Source organism: Bos indicus x Bos taurus, chromosome 1, assembly GCF_003369695.1.
Source record: "Bos indicus x Bos taurus breed Angus x Brahman F1 hybrid chromosome 1, Bos_hybrid_MaternalHap_v2.0, whole genome shotgun sequence".
In the NCBI taxonomy this organism is placed as follows: Eukaryota; Metazoa; Chordata; class Mammalia; order Artiodactyla; family Bovidae; genus Bos; species Bos indicus x Bos taurus.
The window spans coordinates 83,122,143-83,144,614 of NC_040076.1; the positions used below are offsets into that span (position 1 = coordinate 83,122,143).

A 22,472-nucleotide genomic window follows, 5' to 3' on the forward strand; every position below is an offset into this window, starting at 1 on the left:
GAAAAGAGAAGAATATGGTGGTGGAGCAGAGGTGGGCTGAGTAAGGAAGAAAACCAATGAGTGAACTTCTGCTGCCAAGGTAATTCATATATCATGCAGCCACTATGAAGCTTTCCTGTTATCCCTGGGTGTAGATTTGAGTTCCTGATGAACATATTCAGGAAGATTTATGTCTTAATGAGCATTTTTAATAATTCAGATCTGTTTCTGTCCTAAAGAACAATATTAAAGGACACACCTGGCACATTCAAGTATATGCTAGCTAAGGGTAGGCACATCTAAGGCCGGCTCTCACCATGATGTAGTGAGTGGAATGCATAACAAATGATCCATGTAACAGTAAGTTTTGGATTCATCTTGTTTAACCCTGAGATTTATGAAAAGGAAATATGAACAGCTGTTAGTGTCAGGCTCAAGTCTGAAACAAAATGTCCTATTAATCCTCTTAAGGTTTTGAATCAAATGAAATTGAAAAGAATACTGACATGTAAACTGTTTTTTTTAAATCAGTTACTGTTTATAATTGGTGAGAAAGGATTTTCTCCATACCAAGAGACCAAATCCAAATTCAGAAAAGTATGTAATGCTGAATCCTCTAATTTAAAATTTTTGTCTCTCTGAACTAGCCTCTTTATAAAAAGTAAACACTATCAACTTGAACTTTAAAAATACACATTTCCCCACATAGCCATGTACAATGTAAGAAAGCTAAACTACCTTGTTATCACACCCATTCAAATAAGATAAACAAGTCTGAGTTTTTGAAAAAGGTTAAAGACCAAAACCAAAACAAAATCTTTTAATGCTCTACACTTTGAAATAAATGCCAAAATAAAAATAAATTTTTAAAGAAAACTGTGTAATTTAAATATAAAAAAATGATGTAATATAGAGTCACTAGAAATTCTTAGTAAAAGGTTCTCAAAGGTTTACTAAAAGTTCTCAAGCTAGACAAGATGTAGAATCTCTAGAAAGAATCTAGTCCTTGGAAACCTGTCTTACAAATACCAAACCGTATAAGATATGGACAACTCTTGAAATTAAATCTGATAAGGTTCTTTGAAACTTTGCTAAGTGAGGTACCTTCTCAATATACAGTTCCATGATGTCATGGCATTTGAATCTCATCAGAATCACTGAGTTCTGTGCTTTCACTAAAGATGACTTTTCCTATCTGATTTAAGAGGGGGGATGAGAGTAGCAATACAACCATTTTCCATCTGCTTCCATACAATGTTCCTAACATGTTAATAATGATTTTGTAATTCTTTAGCCCTGTCCTTTTTATATTTTTCATTTTAAAGTATCTTCTCCTTGGTAAATAAGATAACCAGTGCTCCTTTATTAAGCATTTGAATTAAAGAATCCGTTCTCCCCTATTAACCAAATAAACATTTCAAAAATATCTACAAAAAACAAAACAGGAGAATGGGTAAACAACTGTAGTATAACTAATGAACTCCTGATCCAACCGACAACAGGAACAGATCTCAAAATACTTATGGTAAGTAAAAGAAGCCAGACACAGAATTATTATACACACACACATGCAAACAAAAAGATAGTAGCCATGGCAAGATTAATAACAGAGAGAATAAATTAAGGCAAAAAACATTTAATACAGAAAAGAGTATGTTACTATTAAAAGACACAATCACAAAGATACATCAAACTATACATCAAACAACATCATGTCAAGGCATACAAAACAAACCAGAAATACAAGAATTTAAGAAAATCACAATCATAAGAGAATTTGAACATGCATCTCTCTAAATAAATTTAGAAGATTAAAAAAAAAAAAAACAGATAAAAATACAGATGACATACATAATGCAATTTACAAGCCAGACTTTACAACTCTGAACCTAAAGGAATATTGTTTGAAATAGCTATAAAAATCCATTAAATTAAATCATGTAAGTTATATGAAGAAACTGCAATATTAGGAAATGTTATAACCATATTCTGATTTCAATAAAATTAAACATGACAATAACAAAAACTCACTATGATATGAAAGAAGAAAATCAGAATAACAAACTATTTTTAAATTATCAACAAAAAGAATATATCTAAACCTATAGTCAAAAGGCATCCTTAGAGGGAAAGGAGACTCCAATTTCGTTTGTAAATATGCACAGATACAAAATGAAATCCAGCAGGATATTAAAAGAATAGTTCATCATGACTAGAAAGTTTTATTACCAGCAATAAAGTATTGGGGAGATCCTGAAGCAAGGTGATTTCCACTACATATGTCTAACACTGGACCTTTAGGAATATTTAAATCAACTGACTTTCAGTAATCCAAATACATATCATCCATTTCATAAATTACATTTTGCAAACTAAAAATAGCCAGCTTAAGAGAAGATTTGGTTCTGATATTCACTTAAAGTGGTACTGACAAAAACTCAATCCTAGTTATTCTACACAAGGTTTTATACACAAAACCAAGCACACAGTAGTCTCCCCTTATCTGTGGGGGATATGTTTCAAGACCACCAGTGAATGCCTAAAACAGGATACTACTGAACCCTGCTTTCTGTTCATGTCTGCCACCCACAAATTTAATGCCTTTTCCATCTTTAACTCATCTGGTATGGGAAAAAAATAGGTCTTTTTTATTTTTAGACCTATAACAGCCATAATGTTAACACTGGACCTGAATGGTGGGAAGCTGACAGAGGTTGGTTATTAGCACCAAAGTGACCTGAGCCACTCAGCTGATGTGTCCATCCCAATGTGACATGTAAACAGCTGAGCTCAAAAAAACTATTTCATTATTTAAGCACTACGTATTTCAGGTCCAAGACACCTACTTTCCTACTATAAACAAAACTGCTTAAGACACAGAAGTTGCTATATAAGGTCTGTCCCAGGATGCATTCAGGACAGAACTCTGCCTCCAATCTTACAAAGTAACAAGAAAAGGAATTTAAGATCAAAGAGCTAGTCTAAATTATAGGTGCCCTGCTTCTATCCATTGTTATTACTGCAACAACTGGAGAGCTGGCCTGAGGTAGGTTTTACTGTTCCTTTACCCCATCCCTTTAACATACTCCAGACTGAGCCATCTGGGATTTTTAGGAGATATTTAGGATATTTAGTATATTGAGATACTTACGGCAAATTCTTCTTAAGTGGACAAAAGGTAGGCCATATAACATCCCTGTAACTTCCTTAGGGCCACTTTTGGACAAAAATCATTGGAATTATCTAAAGTGGTAATTCTAACTCATATGACAACTTTGTTGTTTCAGTTATGAAGCCATAAAAGTTTTCTTTCCAAGAGAAGCCAAAAAAAAAAAAAAAGTGGGGAGGGGGAGGTTTGTCTTTAGTCCCCGTTGGAAAGGAAAGGAAGGAACTGGACCAGATCAAGACTGTGTCAAACTCCTGGACACAGTCACTGAGAATATGTAAATTAAGCCAAATCTTGCACACTTCACTAAACAGGGATTTTTCACTAGAGCTTTCAAACTGACAATAAATCCTATGGGGATAAGTCTCATGCCTTTCTACCAGGAGCTGAGATGCTAGAAAGAAAACTAGTACCTTAAAACGTAAGATACTTTTAAAAAATTGGTTTTTCTTTGGATAAACACTGCCTAAATCTAGAAAATCTACCTATTTACAAAAATGTACCTATTCATTTTCTGGAATTAGATATAGCAATAGTTGCACCATTTTGTAGGTATACTAAAAAAAATACATTTACACTTTAAAAGAGTGAATTTTATGGTATGTGAATCAGATCTCAAGAAAGCTATTACCAAAAAAAAAAACAATGACAAACTTATGATTTATTAACCTTAAACAGAAATCAACTTACAGATTACCCTCCCCCAAATATGCATGTATGTGCTGTGTGTGCACATTCAGGAAGGCAGGACAGTCAGCTGGGGATTCAACACTACCAAGACCAGAGGCACAGACTGTTAACACTTTAAAACTTAATTTTTCATTGAATAGTTCAGATATTCAAAAAAGTATAAAATGACCAGTGAGAGGGACACAAGGAGGTTCAAAAGTATTAGCAATCTCCTATTTCTTAAGCTGGGTTGTAGCTAAGTATGTATTTGATACCTTATTTGTCTTCTTTAAAACATACCTTCTTATTATATGTGCTCTTTAGCATATATATATATGATGTATTTCACAATTTTCTAAAATAAGTTTAAAAATAAATTATGTACATATTATGGGATAAGAAGCAGAGACATTACTTTGCCAACAAAGGTCCGTCTAGTCAAGGCTATGGTTTTTCCAGTGGTCATGTATGGATGTGAGGGTTGGACGATAAAGAAAGCTGAGCGCTGAAGAATTGATGCTTTTGAACTGTGGTGCTGGAGAAGACTCTTGAGAGTCCCTTGGACTGCAAGGAGATCCAACCAGTCCATTCTGAAGGAGATCAGCCCTGGGTGTTCATTGGAAGGACTGATGCTAAAGCTGAAACTCCAATACTTTGGCCACCTCATGCGAAGAGTTGACTCATTGGAAAAGACCCTGATGCTGGGAGGGATTGGGGGCAGGAAGAGAAGGGGACGACAGAGGATGAGATGGCTGGATGGCATCACCGACTCAATGGACATGAGTTTGAGTGAACTCCGGGAGTTGGTGATGGACAGGGAGGCCTGGCGTGCTGCGGTTCACAGGATCTCAGAGTCGGACACGACTGAGCGACTGAACTGAACTGATGGGATAAATCAGTTCCACTGTAATGTGACATAAGCATTCTTAAAAATCATCACACCATAAAATTGCATAATGAAAACCATAAGGCTTATGGGGAAAATGGGTTTGGGCACAACATGCAAACATTTTAGCAGTGACACTTAATTTAAAAAAGATAATCAAAAAAGGAATCTAATAAAAATGGCAGCAGAGTTTTACACATTAAATGGGTTAAGAAATACATAAATGCTACAACAAATATGACACTTTACCTTGTGAAATTAAGTTTTACTTGTGGAAGTGAGCATTGAAAGGTTACAGCTTACCATGAAGTGGTAGTAGGCTAATCTGAAATCAACAGAAAACTTTAATAACACCAGATGAGGACAGGTGTAGCTCATAACACAGAAGTAAACTGAGGTTGCTGGAGGTTACCTAAGGTGTGTACCTAGGAGGGGTCTGCATACTTCTGCTGTGGTTCAGTTCAGCAGGGTGCATTTTTTCGCATTTACCTAGCATTTCTTGCAGATGAAACACAAAACGTAAAATGTGAAATCCACATTATACTCAAATAGTTCCGTAACATATCCACTGTATTAAAACAAACTAATGCTTTCTTCTTTCTTTTTTAAAAAAATATTTGTTTATTTTTGGATGCACTGGGTCTTCATTGCTTCTTTGTGTGGGCTTTCTCCAGTCAGAGCAAGCGGGGCCTACTCTTCAATGTGGTGCACGGGCTTCTTCTCATTGTGGAGGCTCTTCCTGTTGCAGAGCACAGGCACTAGAGTGTACAGGTTTCAGTAACTGCAGCTCAAGGGCTCAGTTGCTCTGTGGCATGTGGAATCTTCCCAGACCAGGGATTGAACCCATGTCCCCTGCACTGGCAGATTCTTATCCACTGCACCACCAGCAAAGTCCAAATTTGTGTTTTCTTATAGCAAAACTGTTTTGCAATGTAGCCATTAAAATAAATGTGCTGATACACAAATACTTCTAAAATACATTGTAAAGTGAAAAAAACCAAGGTGCAAATGGTTTGTATACTTTGCTTCTATGTAAACTAGAAGAAAGAGCAAAGCGATACCACTACCCCCACAAATGCTGGTAGATGCTGTGTAGATTTTTCTAGAAGAAAGGATAAAAAATGAATAACAATAGTTGCCTCTGGGCAGTCGTTTTGCTTTTCATTTTACTCCTGACTACACTGTCTGAATTTTCTAACCATGTACATGCATTATTTAGGGAGAGGAAAATACCAAAAGGACTAACCTGGTAGATGGATTATGGGTGTCTTTATGCCTCTTTCTCTTTTCTTGTTACTTCTCTGTATGTTGAAAAGACAAACCTACAGAGAATGTGAAATAGCTGGAACTCGCATTCATTGGTGGTGGGAACGTAAAGACAGTAAAATTACTCTGGAAAACAGTTTGGCAGTTTGTAGCTAAGTCGGCAGAGAACCTGCCTGCAATGCAGGAGACCCAGGTTCAATTCCTGGGTTGGGAAGATCCCCTGGAGAAGGAAATGGCAACCTACTCCAGTATTCTTGCCTGGAGAATTTCAGGAACAGAGGAGCCTGGCAGGCTACACAGTCCATGGCCTCACAAGAGTCAGACTCAACCGAGTGACTAAAGCAGCGCCGCCGCCACCACATGACCCAGCCATTCCACTCCTACGTATTACCCAAGAGAAATAAAAGCTTATGTCCATACAAAAACAAATGTTCACAGCAATTTTATTTGTAATAGCCAAAAACTAGAAACAACCCAAATGTCCATTAAAAGGTGAATGGATAAACAAACTGCGACACATCCATACAGTATATCCATCAGTAAAAAAGAATTAACTGATACATGCAACACAACACGAATTAATCTCAAAACGATACCCAGGAAAAGAAGCTAGCTTAAGAAAAAAGAATATACTACAAAGGTAACATTTTTACAAAATGAGAACAAGTCTATAATGACAGAAACCTGATCAGTGGTTGTCCTGGTATGAGGAAACAATGGGGAGAGGAGAAAGAAGGATCCTCAAGGGACAAGAGAAAAAACTGGGGGCCGATACATATGTTTACTATCTTGACTGTGGTGATGTTTTCATAGATGCATAAATTTATCAAAACTTACCATGTCATACAGTTTATATGTGTGCAGTTTGTGGTATGCCAACTGTCCCTCAATGAAGCTATTTAAACACACACAAATATTAAATATAGACTGTCAAAAAATGTAAAAAGAATACACAGTGTGAACCTTCACACATTGTTGGTGGAAGTGTAAAATAGTGCAGCTGCTGTGGAAAAGTTTGGCAATTCCTCAAAAAGTTAAACACAGAATTACTATGTGACCTAGCAACTCCACACCTAGGTAAATATTCAACAGAACTGAAAACATATGTCCATACAAAAACTTGTATGTGTGTGAATGTTCACAACATTATTCTTAACAGTGAAAAAAAATGGAAGCAATTTAATGTCTATCCTTTGATGACTGGATAAACAAAATGTGGTAAGAGTCATACAATGGATTTTTAAGCAATAAAAGAGGATGAAGTACTGACACATGCTACTACACAGATCAACTCTGAATATACCATACTAATTAAACGAAAGAAGCCAAATACAAAAGGCCACATTTATTTAATAAGGTTGGTGCAAAAGTAATTGTGGCTTTTCATTGCTGAATTTTGCCATTTGATATTGGAATACATTCTTAAATAAATGTGGTTATGTTATACATCATTTTAATATGCATTTCTCACTTTGTTTTTTTTTAGCTAATGATTTATTACTGTGTATTTTCTATTTATTTTAGACTATGGTAATGATGATAGACAAAAAGCAAATTCAAGTGATTTTCTTATTCGAGTTAAAAATAGGTCATAATGTAGTGCAGACAGCTCACAACATCAACAACACATTTGGTCCATGAACTACTAACAAATGTACAGGGCAGTGGTGATTCCAGAAGTTTTGCAAAGGAAATGAGAGACTTGAAGTTTAGGAGTATAGCGGCCAGCCATCAGAAGTTGACAACGACCAACTGAGAGCAATCAAAGCTGATCCTCTTACAGCTACACAAGTTGTTGACAAAGAACTCAATCTCGACTATTCTACGGTCATTCAGCATTTGAAGCAAACTGGAAAGATGAAAAAGCTCAATAAGTGCGTGTCTCATGAGCTGGCCAAAAATTTTAAAAAGCTTGATTTTGAAGTGTCATCTTTTCTTATTCTATGCAACAACAACAAACCATTTCTCAATCGGATTGTGATGTGAGACAAAAAGTGAATTTTATACGACAACTGGCAACACCTAGTTCAGTGGCTGGACCAAGAAAAGCAGCTCCAAAGCCAAACTTGTACCAAAAAAAGGTCATGGTCACTGGTGGTCTGCTGCCCATCTGATCCACTACAGCTTTCTGAATCCCAGCGAAACTATTACATCTGAGAAGTACGCCCAGCAAATCAATGAGATGCACCTGAAAATTGCAATCCCTGCAGCCAGCACTGGTCAACAAAAAGGGCCCAAGACAGTGCCTGTGACCACACGTCGCATGACCAACTCTTCAAAAGTTGAACAAATTGAGCTATGAAGTTTTGCCTCATCTGCCATATTCACCTGACCTCTAACCAACCAACTACCATTTCTTCAAGCATTTTGACAAGTTTTTGCAGGGAAAATGCTTCCACAACCAGGAGGAGGCAAAATATGCTTTCCAAGAGTTCATCAAATCCCAAAGAACAGATTTTTTAATTAATTTATTTTAATTGGAGGCTAATTATTTTACAATATTGTGGTGGGTTTTGCCATATTGACAAGAATCAGCCATGGGTGTACATGTGTCCCCCAGTCCCGAACCCCCCTCTCACCTCCCTCACCATCCCATCCCTCCGGGTTGTCCCAGTGCACCAGCTTTGAGTGCCCTGTTTCATGCATCGAATTTGAATTGGTCATCTTTTTCACAGATGGTAATATATATGTTTCAATGCTATTCTCTCAAAGTATCCCACCCTTGCCTTCTCCCACAGTCTAAAAGTCTGTTCCCAAAGAACAGATTTTTACGCTATAGGAATAAGCCAACTTGTTTCTCATTGGCAAAAATGTGTTGACTGTAATGGTTCCTATTTTGATTGATAAAGATGTGTCTGAGCCTTGGTTCAAAATTCACAGTCCAAAAGTGCAATTATGTTTGCACCAATCTAATATTTCCAGGAAATATCCAGAAATAGGCAAATCCCTAGACACAGAAAATGGCTCCCAGGGGAGGAGGGGTAGAGGGGTGAAGGGAACTGGGACTGACTGCAAATAGGTATGGGGCTTCTTCCTGGAAATCACGAAAATGTTACGGAATTAGATGGTAGTGACTCGATGGACGTGAGTTTGAGTGAACTCTGGGAGTTGGTGACAGACAGGGAGGCCTGGCGTGCTGCGTTTCATGGGGTCGCAAAGAGTCGGACACGACTGAGCGACGGAACTGAACTGAATGGTTGCACAGGCCTGCCCAGGTGGCTCAGTAGTAAAGAAACTGCATGCCAATGTAGGAGACACAAATTTAATCCCTGGGTTAGGAAGATCCCCTGGAGGAGGAAATGGCAACCCACTCCAGTATTCTTGCCTGGAAAATCCCCCGGACAAAGGCCTGGCAAGCTATAGTCCATGGGGTCACAAAGAGTTGGATACGACTTAAGTCACTAAGCACACATGAATGACTGCATAACATTGTGAATACACTTTAAGAGACATTGAATTATACATTTTAAAGTGGTGGATTTTACATTATGTGAACTACATCTCAATAAAAAAGGATATACTCTCTCCAATAAACTAAAAAGTAATTAAAAAACAAAATAGATAACAATCACCAGTGCACGCACAATTATGTAAATAAAACATTACAAATAAAGTTTAAGCTCCTGCCAGCTCGGCATTCTGGTCACCATCAGCCTTCATTACCACCACAAAACAGGTCTCTCCCCACACTTACCCCAAACTCACTCTTCAGATCAACAGAACAAACAATCCTTGGTTAGTAGAACTAGTTCTTCTACCTCTTCTTGTCTACAGTCATCAAAGTTCACATGCCTGAACTTCTCCTTATTACCTTCCAACAGGTTCACGTTTCATTCCTACCCTCTCTCCACTTTCTGAAATGCTATTCATCCTTCAAGAATGAAATTAAGTTCCAATTCATCTATGACGTGCACTCCAGCCTTTAAGAAACTTTTTTTCCTAACTCCCTAGAACAGATACTATAGAGACAATCTGCTGCATAAGTCTTGTTTTCTAGGAGGGAAAAGTGCACCGAACCTGATTCTCACCCTCCATTCAACAGCAGTGTCGAAAACAGGCTGAAACAGGGGCAGGTTTAAAGGCAGAGAGGTTGGGGCCAATTTAAGGAGATGGCAGTGAAGAATTCTATTCTCCATGACTGAATGAAAAGAGAGAAGAGGATCAAGTATTTCTGAGAATCTATTCTAAGGAAAGACTCTCAAGCCTGGTGACACACACACATGGGCTGTTCTTACAGACTTACAACTTAAATTAGTAAGTATTAGTTCTCCTCTATCTATATATTTTATAATTAAAAAAACTGGAAATAGTCTATAGCAAATTATAGTGTATTCACTAAATGAATATAAGGGAATTTTAATATGGGGGGATATGATCTTACATGTAGAAAGCCCTAAAGATTTACCAAGAAACTGTTAGAATAAATTAACAGAAAAAAGCAAGATACCAAGTCAACACATAAAAATCAGTCACATTTCTATACACAAATAATGAACAACTGAAAAGGAAATTACAATATATTTCCATTTATAAAAGCATCAAAAAGAATAAAATACTTAGAATTAACCAAGAAGGTAAACTTACACAATGAAAACTACAGAATATTGCTGAAAGAAATTAAAGAAGACAAATAAATGGTAACACACTTCATTTTCATGGATTGGAAGACTTAATATTGTTAGTCAATACCAACCAAAGCCATCTACAAATTCAATGCAATCCTTATCAAAATTTCAAAGACATTTTTTGCAGAAACAGAAAAACTCAACACTAAAATTTATATATAATCTCAAGGGACCCTAAATAATCAAAACAATTTTGAAAAAGAACAAAACTGGAGGACTCCCATCTCCTGATGTAGAAGCCACAGTGTGGTACTCAAAACAATATGGTATTGGCATAAAAACATATATATAGACAGACGGAATAAAATAGAGAGCCCAGAATAAACTCTTGCATATATGGTCAAACGATTTCTGACTCGGGTGCCAAGACCATTCAGTCGGGAGAAAAAGGCTTTTCAACAAATATTGCTAGGAAAACTGGACATTTATATGCAAAAAAAAGACAAGTTGGACCCTTTACTAATGCCTAAATTAACAAAAATTAACTCGAAATGGATCAAAGACCTAAATACAAAGCTTGATTTAAAATGGATAAAAGAATTTGAATTGACATTTCTGCAAAGATATACAAATGGCCAATAAGCACATGATCACCAATATCAAGGAAGTGCAAATCAAAAACACAGAGATTATCATCTAACACCATTAGGATGGCTACTATCAAAAATAAACAGAAGAAAAATAAAACCCACCAGAAAAGTGTTGGCAAGAATGTGAAGAAATTGGAACCCTTGTGCACTGCTGATGGAAAAATAAAATGGTGCAGCTACTATGGAAAACAGTGAGGAGGTTCTTCAAAAAATTAAAAACAGAATTACTGTATGATCCAGCAATCCCACTTCTAGGTAAATAGCCCATAAAACTGAAAGCAGGGACTCAAACACGTATCTATGCACCCATGTTCCTAGGAGCATTATTCACAAGAGCCAAAAGATGGAAACAACTTAAGTGTTCATTAACAGATGAACAGATAAATAAAATGTGGTATATACAGACGTACAGATGGCTCCTTCATGGATTACAGCCTTGTCATGACAAAGGGGAAAGGTCAATTTTCATTCCAATCCCAAAGAAGGCCAATGCCAAAGAATGTTCAAACTACCTCACAAACGTGCTCATTTCACATGCTAGCAAGGTAATGCTCAAAATCCTTCAGGCTAGGCTTTAACAATATGTGAACTGAGAACTTCCAGATGTACAAGCTGGATTTGGAAAAGGCAGAGGAACCAGAGATCAAAGCACCAACATTCCGTTGGATCACGGAGAAAGCAAGGGAGTTCCAGAAAAACATTTACTTCTGCTTCATCAACTAAACGAAAGTCTTTGTGTGGCTCACAACAAACTGTGGAAAATTCTTAAAGAGATAGCAGTACCAGACCACCCTACCTGTCTCCTGAGAAACCTGTATGCACGTCAAGAAGCAAAAGTCAGGACTGGACATGCAACAATGGACTGGTTCAAAATTAGGAAACAAGTACAACAAGGCTGTATATTGTCACCCTGCTTATTTAACTTATAGGCCAAGTACATCATGTGAAATGCCAGGCTGGATGAATCACAAGCAGGAATAATCAAGATTATCAGAAGAAATATCAACAACCTCAGATATGCGGATGATACCACTCTACTGGTATGGAACCAATGAAGAGGAACTGACGAGCCTCTTGATAAGGGTAAAAGAGAAGAGTGAAAAAGTTGGCTTGAAACTCAACATTCAAAAAACTAAGAATTCAGACCCGTCACTTCCTTGCAAACAGAAAGGGGAAAGACTGGAAGCAGTGACAGACTTTATTTTCTTGGGTTCCAAAATCACTGCGGATGGCAACTGCAGCCATGAAATGAAAAGACGCCTGCTCCTTGGAAGGAAAGCTCTGACAAACCTAGATAGCATGTTAAAAAGCAGAGACATCACTTTGCCAACAAAGGTCCACATAGTTAAAGCTATCATTTTTCCATCAGTCATGTATGGATGTTGAGAGTTCAATCATAAAGAAGGCTGAGCGCCAAAGAACTGGACTCATATTCATTGGAAGAACTGATGCTGAAGTTCCAATACTTTGGCCACCTGATGGGAAGAGCCAACTCATTAGAAAAGACCCGGATGCTGGGAAAGCCTGAAGAAGAAAGGAGAAGGGGGCAGCAGAAGATGAGATAATCAGACAGTATCAAGGACTCAACTGACAAGAATTTCAGCAAACTCTAGGAGATAGTCAGAGGGCTTCCCAGGTGGCACAGTGGTAAAGAATCCACCTACCAATGCAGGAGACGCAAGAGAGAGGGTCTGATCCCTGGGTCGGGAAGATTCCCTAGAGTAGGAAATGGCAACCTACTGCAGTATTCTTGCTGGGATAATCCCATGGACACAGGAGCCTGTCAGGCTACAGTTCGTGGGGTCTCATAGTCAAACACGACTGAGCAACTGAACAATAAGAACAAATATACAGATACTGGAATATTATCTAGCCTTAAAAAGGAATGAAATCCAGACATAAGCCACAACATGGATGAACCTTCAGGACATTATGCGAAGTAAAATAAACCTGTCACAAAAAGACAAATACTGTTTGATTCCACTTATATGAGATATTTAGAGTAGTCAATAACACAGAGACAGAAAGCTGAATGGCAACTGCCATAGGCTGGGGGTAAGGGGGGAATGAGAAGTTACTGTTTAGTGGGGACAGAGTTTCAGTTTTACAAGATGAAAAGAGCTGTGGAGATCAATGGTGGTAATGGGCTGCACAATGGTATGAATGTATTTAACACCAGTGAAAAATGGTTACGGTGGTAAATTTTATGTTATGTGTATTTTACTACAATTTTAAAAATGTATACATAAAAGTTAAATGGTTAAGTATGGTTTTTCCATTATTAACTATGTTCTTCCTGATGGAGTACAGATAATAAATTCATTTATTCTGGGGGAGGACACATCAGGGGGACAATTCTGTAAGCTCTACATCAGGCTACATATTTTTAGAATCTAGAGAGCTCCTAATAATTAGAAAATCAATTAGAAAGTGACAAGCACAAATAAAAAGATGCACAGAGGACAGGAACAGAAATTCACAAATGGCCAATAAAAGTGAAAAATGTTCAAACATTCTAGTATTAAGGAATGAAACATGAAACAAAACACCATTTTCAACTATCAAATTTAGTTTGGGGAGAGATGAAAATAAGGTATGTTGAACAAGGGACACTTGCTCCCAATTCACACTCATTGCCTTCTCTTCCTCACTCCCATTCAGTTACTTCCATCTGTTTCCACCTCCAACTTCCAGTCTGGTTAGTAACGCCAATGACCAAACTAATAACCTCTGTGTTGCCAAATCCAAGTGAGCACCTCATTAAACATCTCAGAAGCACTGAGGAATCAAGACTCCGTGGACCAGAAACTTATTTCTCATGGCTCCCATGATACTAGTTTCCCGCTTTTTCTCCTACCTCACTGGCTGTTCCTTCCGTCCTGTGCTCAATCTTCTTCCTCTATAAGATCTTCAAGCATTAAAATGCCTGCTGCTACTGCTAAGTCGATTCAGTCGTGTCCGACTCTGTGCGACCCCATGGACTGCAGCCTACCAGGCTTCTCCGTCCACGGGATTCTCCGTCCATGGGATTCTCCAGGCAAGAACACTGGAGTGGGTTGCCATTTCCTTCTCCAATGCGTGAAAGTGAAGTCGCTCAGTCATGCCTGAGCCTCACTCAATTATTCAATTTTCTATATAGTTTTTACCTAAGTGCTCTCAGTTCAGTTGCTCAGTCGTATCTGACTCTGCGCGACCCCATGGACTGTAGCACGCCAGGCCTCTCTGTCCATCACCAACTCCTGGAGTTTACTCAAACTCATGTCCACCGAGTCCGTGATGCCATCAACCATCTCATCCTCTGTTGTCCCCTTCTCCTCCCACCTTCAATCTTTCCCACCATCAGGGTCTTTTCAAATGAGTCAGTTCTTTGCATCAAGTGGCCAAAGTATTGCAGTTTCGGCTTCAACATCAGTCCTTCCAATGAACTCTCAGGACTGATCTCCTTTAGGATGGACTGGGTGGATCTCCTTGCAGTCCAAGGGACTCTCAAGAATCTTCTCCAACACCACAGTTCAAAAGCATCAATTCTTCGGCACTCAGCTTTGTTTATAGTCCAAGTCTCACATAACTACTGGAAAAACCATAGCCTTGACTAGACAGAATTTGTTGGCAAAGTAATGTCTCTGCTTTTTAACATGCTGTCTAGGTTGGTCATAACTTTCCTTCCAAGGAGTAAGCGTCTTTTAATTTCATGGCTGCAGCCACCATCTGCAGTGATTTTGGAGCCCCAAAAAATAAAGTCTGCCACTGTTTCCCCATCTATTTGCCATGAAGTACTTTCAGGTGGTCTCAAAACTTTGAATATCATCTATATACTGAGTACTCCCAAATTTTTATCTCCAACTCTAAGGTCTGTTCTGGAAGCTCCAAACCTGCACATCCAACTGCCTCTTCAATATACTGACTTCATATCTAAAATACATTTCAAATTTAATACACCTAAAACAGAACTCATGATTTCTTCCACCTCAAACTGCTCTCTTCCATTCTTCTCAGTGAACGCTGCCATCTACTCGAAGTTGCTCAAAACAAGTATCAAAAAACAGAGTTCTCTCCCTTTCCCTCACCAATTCATTTCCAAGTCTCGTTCATTCTACCTCCAAAATATCTGTTAATCTTTCTACTCTCCTCCATCTCCAAACCATGGACCCAGTTCAAAGTACTGTAAACTAACCAACCTTCCAGTTTCCACTCTTGCTCTTCCTCTGCACAGCCGTCAGATTATGCTTTCCTTCTTAAAACCTTCAAAGAATTCTCATAAAAGTGAAATTCCTAAGAACAGCTTTACCTGCTCCTATCTTTGAAAGAACATCTACAACCAAAAATATACTCAATGATAACTCTACACAATAGAACGATGGTACCTTTCCTCATTTTTCTTTCCCGTATTTTAAATTTTTTCTATGAATGCCTGCTCCTTGCTCATTAAGAAAGTAAATTATATTGCTGAATAGTACATAACATTACATTGCATTTTAACATGTAAACGAGAAAAGGGAATGCAAAATGGTAGTTAAAACTCGGTAACAGTTACAAGCTTAAAAGAAAATACAAGCAAACATCAAAATTCTAAGAATGAGGAGTCAGGGTTGTACAATTATTGGTGCTATTTTCTTCCACTTCTATTTTTTTTAACATAATTACAATCATTAAAAAAAAAAAAGGTTATGAGATAAACCTGTCTTCTGCAATCTGGCCACAACCCACCAAACCAGCCTTTCTTTTTCCCAAGTACTCATTTTCCCAAGCTTTTCACTCCAACCCCGCGCTGTCTCACACCTCTGATGCTTTAACGCGGGCACCATCCCTGGAATATCCTCCACCTTTCTAAATCCTACTCATCCTTCACGGCGGAGAGGAACGACAGGGAAGGCGACAGGTTGGAGGGAGATTCCAGGATTCTTGCTGATAAATTCACAACTTGCCGGTGCTGGGACCAAATTTCGTCTCCAATCCCACTGCAGGCCACCAGGTTTAACATCCTAAAAGCTCCCGCCACTGGGGCCCAGGGAACCCATATCCTCTCAGAAAGAGCGGTGCCCCTTAGAAAGAACACCCCCCCATACCCAAATTCCGGGTTCCCGCTGCGGAGACTCCCCAGCCACACACACTCACCCTGGACCCAGTTTCCTCCTCCGGGGCCTCTCCCCTCCCCAGTCACGCGTCCCCTACCTCCCTCAGCCAGGGGGCCGGCGCCTCAGGAGGGGTGGGGGAGGGGCGCGCACGTGCCCGCGCCGCCCCCGCCCAGACAATGCCCGGGAGAGCGGAGCGCGCGCCCGGCGGTCCCATCTCGCTCCCGCCAACACTTACCTTCTTTCTGGGTCTCCGGCTTAAGCGCAGACACCGCCGGGTGCCGCGAGAGGGCACGGGGGAGGGGAGGAAGCGGGCCGAGCCCCGCAGAGCCGCCCCACCACGAGGCCCCAGCGACCCCGGAGCCCGCGGAAGCACACGGCTCGGCGGAGCCCGCCCGGCCCGTTTGGCCCGGACGTCAGCACCAGGGACGGGGCGGGGCGCGCGCCGCGGCGGCGGCGGCGGCGACGCGCGAGGTTCCGGGGGCGGAGCTCGAGAGGTTGTGGGCGGGCGGATAGAGCTCGCAAGGTTGTGGGCGGAGCCGCGGCCGGGGCCGGGGCGGGGCTGAGGCTGTGCCAGACTCTCACCGTGACCTGCACTGCCCTGCTGCCTAGGGAGAATGGGCGTCTGTTCTGGTGAGAGCACCATCATATATAATTTTCTCCTTAGAGGAAGGTAGCAAGTTGCAGCCCCAAGAAAATATTCTGCCGGCATTTATGAAGCTTCCACAGCAAAGAAAACAGTAGCTATGATTTTCGTGTGTGTAATCCTTTATACCAAGCTTTATGCTAGGTGTTAGGGATACAAATAACTATAGTTATTACTAACCTGTTTTACAGATGCAGGAACGAAGGCTCAGAAAGGTTAGATCTTATCTAGGTCATGCAACTAGTAGTAACAGTCCATCAAGTTCTGTCTTCCACCTAAATATCTCTTGAGCTCAGCCTTCCTTTTCCTTCTCCCTGTGCCCCAGTACAGCAAATCCCATATCTATCTGCCCAAGTCTGCTATAGCCTCACATCTGGTCTCCAGGGATCTATTTCTGTCCCCCTTCAATCTGTTTTCTTCACTAGGTAAAGATTTACCATTGAAATTACCAAGGTTTCCATTATTTTTTCACTGTACATATATGTTATCAATTTTTTGAATGTGGTTGATGTTTAGTAAAAACCTTTTAAAGGATTTACTCCTATATTGCCAATAGCAAGTCCAGTGCATTGCACATAGTATGCAGTCAAAATGTATTTGTTGAATAAATGAATAGTGGGGCCAGTACTCCAAAGCCCTGCATGATAAGGGAATACAGGGATTTATAAAATGTCATTGTTGGCCTCCTGATCTTAATGTCTATTTAGGGTAAAGGCAGATTAAAAAATTTGTTCAAGACTTCTCTTATGGTCCAGTGGCTAAGACTCCGCATTCCCAGTGCTGGGGGCCTGGGTTCCATCCCTGGTCAGGAAACTAGATCCCACATGCTACAGCTAAGGGTTTGTGCGCCACAACTAAGACCTGGTGCAGCCAAATAAATAAATATCTTTTAAAAGAAAGCAATATTTGTTTAGCAAATTTTTTGTGTGTTTCTATTCTATGTCCTGGCACTATGTGCCCAGCACTATGTCAGATACTGTGGATCAGAAATGAACAAAACAGTTTCTGCCCTCGTGAGATTGAGAGTCAATCTAATCTGAAAAGCCAGGGAAGAACTCACTTAGCCTTACGCTAAAACCCAAAAAGAGGATGGGAATTGGGAGATAAAAATAAATTTCACAGAAAAAAAGGTAGGATAAGTGGTCAGCATGGACATATCTGTATTCTCCCACTTTGGGGATCTAACCCTGAGGCAGGGGATTAGAAATATCCAGCTAAGTGTGAAGGAATCTTGAAGCCCACTGTCTCTGGCCCAGCTTGGAAGGCTGCCCAATTCTGGCAGAAGTCTCACATTGATCAGGGCTTAGGAAAAGACAGCGGCATTAGGGAGAACAAAGAATCTGAAATGGTGCTGCTGCATGCCCACAATTTGCAGATGGTGTGCCGGAAACCCAGACTTCTCTTATGCTTTCTGCCAGGCAAGAAGAAAGTAGCATGAGAACCATGCAGTTAATGGCTGGAGAATGTGGCTAAGACCCCAAGGATGGGCAAAGCTGAAAACCCCAACAAGAGCTGAAGTGCTCCCAGTCAGCTGATGAGAGGAGCAGGGATGGGAAGGTGAGACATCAGAGTCTCAAGGTACTAAAGTAACAGATTATGAGTTGACAGTCAACAACCTCAGCAGCTGATACCGGGCCCTGGTGACCAGGTATGACTAGGGACATGGCTGGGAAGGCCAGTGAGGACCTAGGCTATAGCTCACAGCTCTGCACACAGACCTAAGACTCCTCTGGCCATTGCCTCAAAGCTTCTCTTTGGTCCCACAGGCCATCTTGGAATGTCAAGAGTGAGGAGGGGAAAGTTCTGATAGGACTGTAACTTTATTGACTCTTCACCCAAAATGAGATGGTTTAAGACCATACAACTTTGGCAAGCTTTTTTTTGTTTGTTTTACCAGAGTACTTTTTTTAGATTGAATGAAAGAGTCTTTAAATTCTATAGTGCTTTGCAATTTTCACAAGTTTCACATGCATAATTTCATGTGATTCCATAATAATCTGTTCTTCCCTCTATGCCTGTATTCCCGCTCTTCATTCCCTCTCCCCATTGGTAACCACTAGTTTGTTCTCTATGTATGTGAGTCTGCTTCTTTCTTGTTTCATTCACTAGTTTGCTGTATTTTTTAGATTCCACATATAAGTGATATCGTACAGTACTTGCCTTTCTCTGACATTTCACTTAGCATAAGGCCCTCCAAGTCTGTCCATGTTGCTGCAAATGGCAAAATTTCATTCTTTTTTTAGGCCGAGTGGTATGGCAAGCCTAAATTTAGCCCAGTCCCCAACAGGAATGAGAGCCCATGAGAAAGCTGGCATCGCTTGAAGAGAAATAACAACTTCTGATTTTTATACATAATCACCCAGTGTATACAATTCAGTAACAGGAATAAGCTCTAGGAAGTAAATGGGCAGGGTGCTAAGAGAGCACAGCACAGGGGAACCAAATTTAATATGGAGGTAGAAAAGGCTTCCCTGAAAAAACATTAAGTAAAACCTGGAAGCAATAGGAGCTGTCAGATCATGATAAAACCTAAGACAAAGTGAGAGAAATCCAGGATAACTTCAATGAGAGCAGAGTGCCTGGGTCTGGGGCTGAGAGTCAGACAAGAATAAGACTGTGCAGGTAGGTGGTGTTAATCTTTACCTAAAAGCAACAGGAAGTCATCAGAGGGTTTTAAGCAGAAGAGTAATGTACTTAATTTGACCTTTTAAAGTAATGTAGCTCTTTTTCATGGCGCCTCGGAGGCTGTCAGCTGCTTCAGAATGAAGCTGAACATCTCTTTCCCAGCCACTGGCTGCCAGAAGCTCATTGAAGTGGACGATGAACAAAAACTTCGTACCTTCTACGAGAAGCGTATGGCCACAGAAGTTGCTGCTGACACTCTGGGTGAAGAATGGAAGGGTCATGTGGTCCGAATCAGTGGCGGGAACGATAAGCAGGGTTTCCCCATGAAGCAGGGTGTCTTGACCCATGGCCGAGTTCGCCTGCTACTGAGTAAGGGGCATTCCTGTTACAGACCAAGGAGGACTGGAGAGCGAAAGTGCAAATCTGTACGGGGTTGCATTGTGGATGCCAATCTGAGTGTTCTCAATTTGGTCATCGTGAAAAAAGGGGAGAAGGATATTCCTGGACTCACTGATACTACAGTGCCTCATCGCCTGGGTCCCAAAAGAGCTAGCAGAATCCGCAAACTTTTCAATCTAGCAGAATCCGCAAACTTTTCAATCTCTCTAAAGAAGATGATGTCCGCCAATATGTTGTGCGAAACTCCCTAAACAAAGACGGTAAGAAACCTAGGACTAAAGCACCCAAGATTCAGCGTCTCATGACTCCACGAGTTCTGCAACACAAACGCCGGCGTATTGCTCTGAAGAAACAGCGTACTAAGAAAAATAAAGAAGAGGCTGCAGAATATGCTAAACTTTTGGCCAAGAGAATGAAGGAGGCTAAAGAAAAACGGCAGGAACAGATTGCCAAGAGACGGAGGCTGTCCTCTCTGAGAGCTTCTACTTCCAAGTCTGAGTCCAGTCAAAAATGAGATGTTCTAAGAGTAACAAACAAATAAGATCAGACATCAAATAAATAAATAAATAATGTATTTGACCTAGCAAATGGGTGGGGAATGACTAGAGGGATGTGTGAACAGAGAAGGAGCCACACAGTTGGAAAGCAATTTGATCATCTAGGTGAAAAATGAGGGTAGCTTAACCTGGGTGGTGGACATGGAAGAAAACAGAAAGATTGTAGAATGGCGGAGAAAGTACTGACAGACTTGGTAATGAACTGGGAGAAGACCGGGGAAGAGAGAAAGGGATTAGCCCCTGCTAAACCAAATGGCACCCGAGAAAAAGTTGCCCCAGGCTTCAAGCAGGCTTGCCCTACACGGGGGCCCGCAGCTGGAGGATGGATTTCAGGCCCCTCCTTGTCCAGGCCTCCTACGCAGTGTTAACCTGCACTGGAGCCTGGAAGGAGATTAGGAGATAAAGGACTGAAAGGGACTGGTTTCTGGAGCTGGCAGATGGTGGAGGGTGGTGCCATTTGCTAAAGGGACAACAGATTTTCTGTGTTGGCAGCAGTGGTGAGTGAATCAAAAATTCTTGGGAGAGGGCTCCCCTGGTGGTCCAGTGGTTAAGAATACGCCTTCCAAAGCAGGGGACGCAGGTTAGGGTTAGACCCTTAGTTGGGGAACTAAGATCCTACATGCTGTGGGACATCTAAGCCTAAATGCCACAACTACTGAGCCCATGCCACAACTAGAGAAGCCCTTGTGCAGCAAAGAAGACCCAGTGCAGTAAAAAAAAAAAAAAAAAATTTATTATTCTTGGACTATTTTAAGTTTGAGACATCCGCCTAAAGACACTAAACAGGTCTGTGCACAAATTCTGGGGCTCAGAGAATTGGTGGGTGATGCCGTCAACATATCCTTATCAACAGGTGGCTCTGAGGGCTGGTGAGATTGCAGAAGCGATAGCACAGTTTAGAGGGGTTGCATGGTCACAGCCAGCAATGTCACACTTGGCTTTAAACAAGCCACCATTTCAAATGTTGAGAAATATCACATCTTAACCTGGATTTCGCCTTCTATGAAAAAGGCCACCCACAATGCTATAATTAGATATTAGCTAACACTGTGAACCAAAGAGTGTTCCAAGCACTTCACAAATTTAATCTAAGTAACAACTTGATTATTATTGTATGTACTTCAAGGAAGAGAAAACTGAAGCACAAAGAGGTTGAGTAACTTAGCAGACAGCTAAAAAGTGGCAGAGATACATTGCAGACCCAGGCAGTCTGGCACCAGGGTCTGAGAGCTTAGATACCTTGGGTACGAGGAAGTTACAACCCCATTAGAAAAGGCCTATTGCCTGCGGGGCATGGTCCGCCCAAACCCCATCCCAATCTGAGCATCAGTTGCCACTTATTGTTTTATTAACACTGCTATTTTCTGATATTGGAGTATTATTTCTCTATACCAAGTAGAACATTAAAAATACTAAGGTCATCTAAATTCTATGGGTAAGCATTTTAAAATTATTTTATTTGTGAAATTTCTGTTTAATGTTATCTAATCAAATAAAATTGATAAAAGCAGGCTAGTATTTGGATGAAATATGTATGAGAAACTCATAACTATGTTTCCATGCTTCTGATACAATCATACTTCTGAGGGAATCTATCATCCCAAGTATATGAGATGAAAACGACACAGAGTCGAGGCAACAAAATGTTAAATAACTTTTAAATTTCTTTTTTTAAATATTGATTTTAATATTTATTATTTATTTATTTATTTGGCTCCACCAGGTCTTATTTGTAGCATGCAGAATCTAATTCCCAGACTAGGGATCGAACCCTAGCCCCCTGCATTGGGAGCATGGAATCTTAGCCACTGGACCACCAGGGAAGTTCCTAACTTTTCAATTTCAATTTTATCTAGGTAAGGTTGATATGAGACTGAGGTGGGAGAGACTTTGACAATATGCTTAAACTTAGTTTCAAGTCTTGGGGTAAAATAGAGTTTAAGTCAGTTTGGGGTCTTACAGTCTCTTAACTGGGAGAGGCAGGTGGGATGA

At 40.3% G+C, this 22,472-nt stretch overlaps 1 protein-coding gene and 1 pseudogene across 9 annotated transcripts in view; one reads left to right on the top strand and one right to left on the bottom strand.

Annotated features, from left to right (window-relative positions):
• The window catches only part of YEATS2 (YEATS domain containing 2), a 102,592-nt gene extending 85,881 nt beyond the window's left edge, over window positions 1–16,711 (bottom strand). For 6 of the 8 annotated variants that reach the window (XR_003510802.1, XM_027539755.1, XM_027539735.1 and 3 more), the window contains exon 1: window positions 16,492–16,697. The gene's annotated coding sequence lies outside the window, so the exon portion shown is untranslated. Of the gene's footprint in view, window positions 1–16,296; window positions 16,377–16,491 lie in introns of those variants that run through there. The other 2 variants (XM_027539727.1, XM_027539772.1) reach the window with 2 other exon arrangements.
• Window positions 16,712–19,639: 2,928 nt separating this feature from the next.
• On the top strand, window positions 19,640–20,478 carry LOC113891601 (annotated as a pseudogene). The gene has a single exon (XR_003510804.1). The product of XR_003510804.1 is annotated as a 40S ribosomal protein S6 pseudogene (transcript).
• Window positions 20,479–22,472: the final 1,994 nt, after the last annotated feature.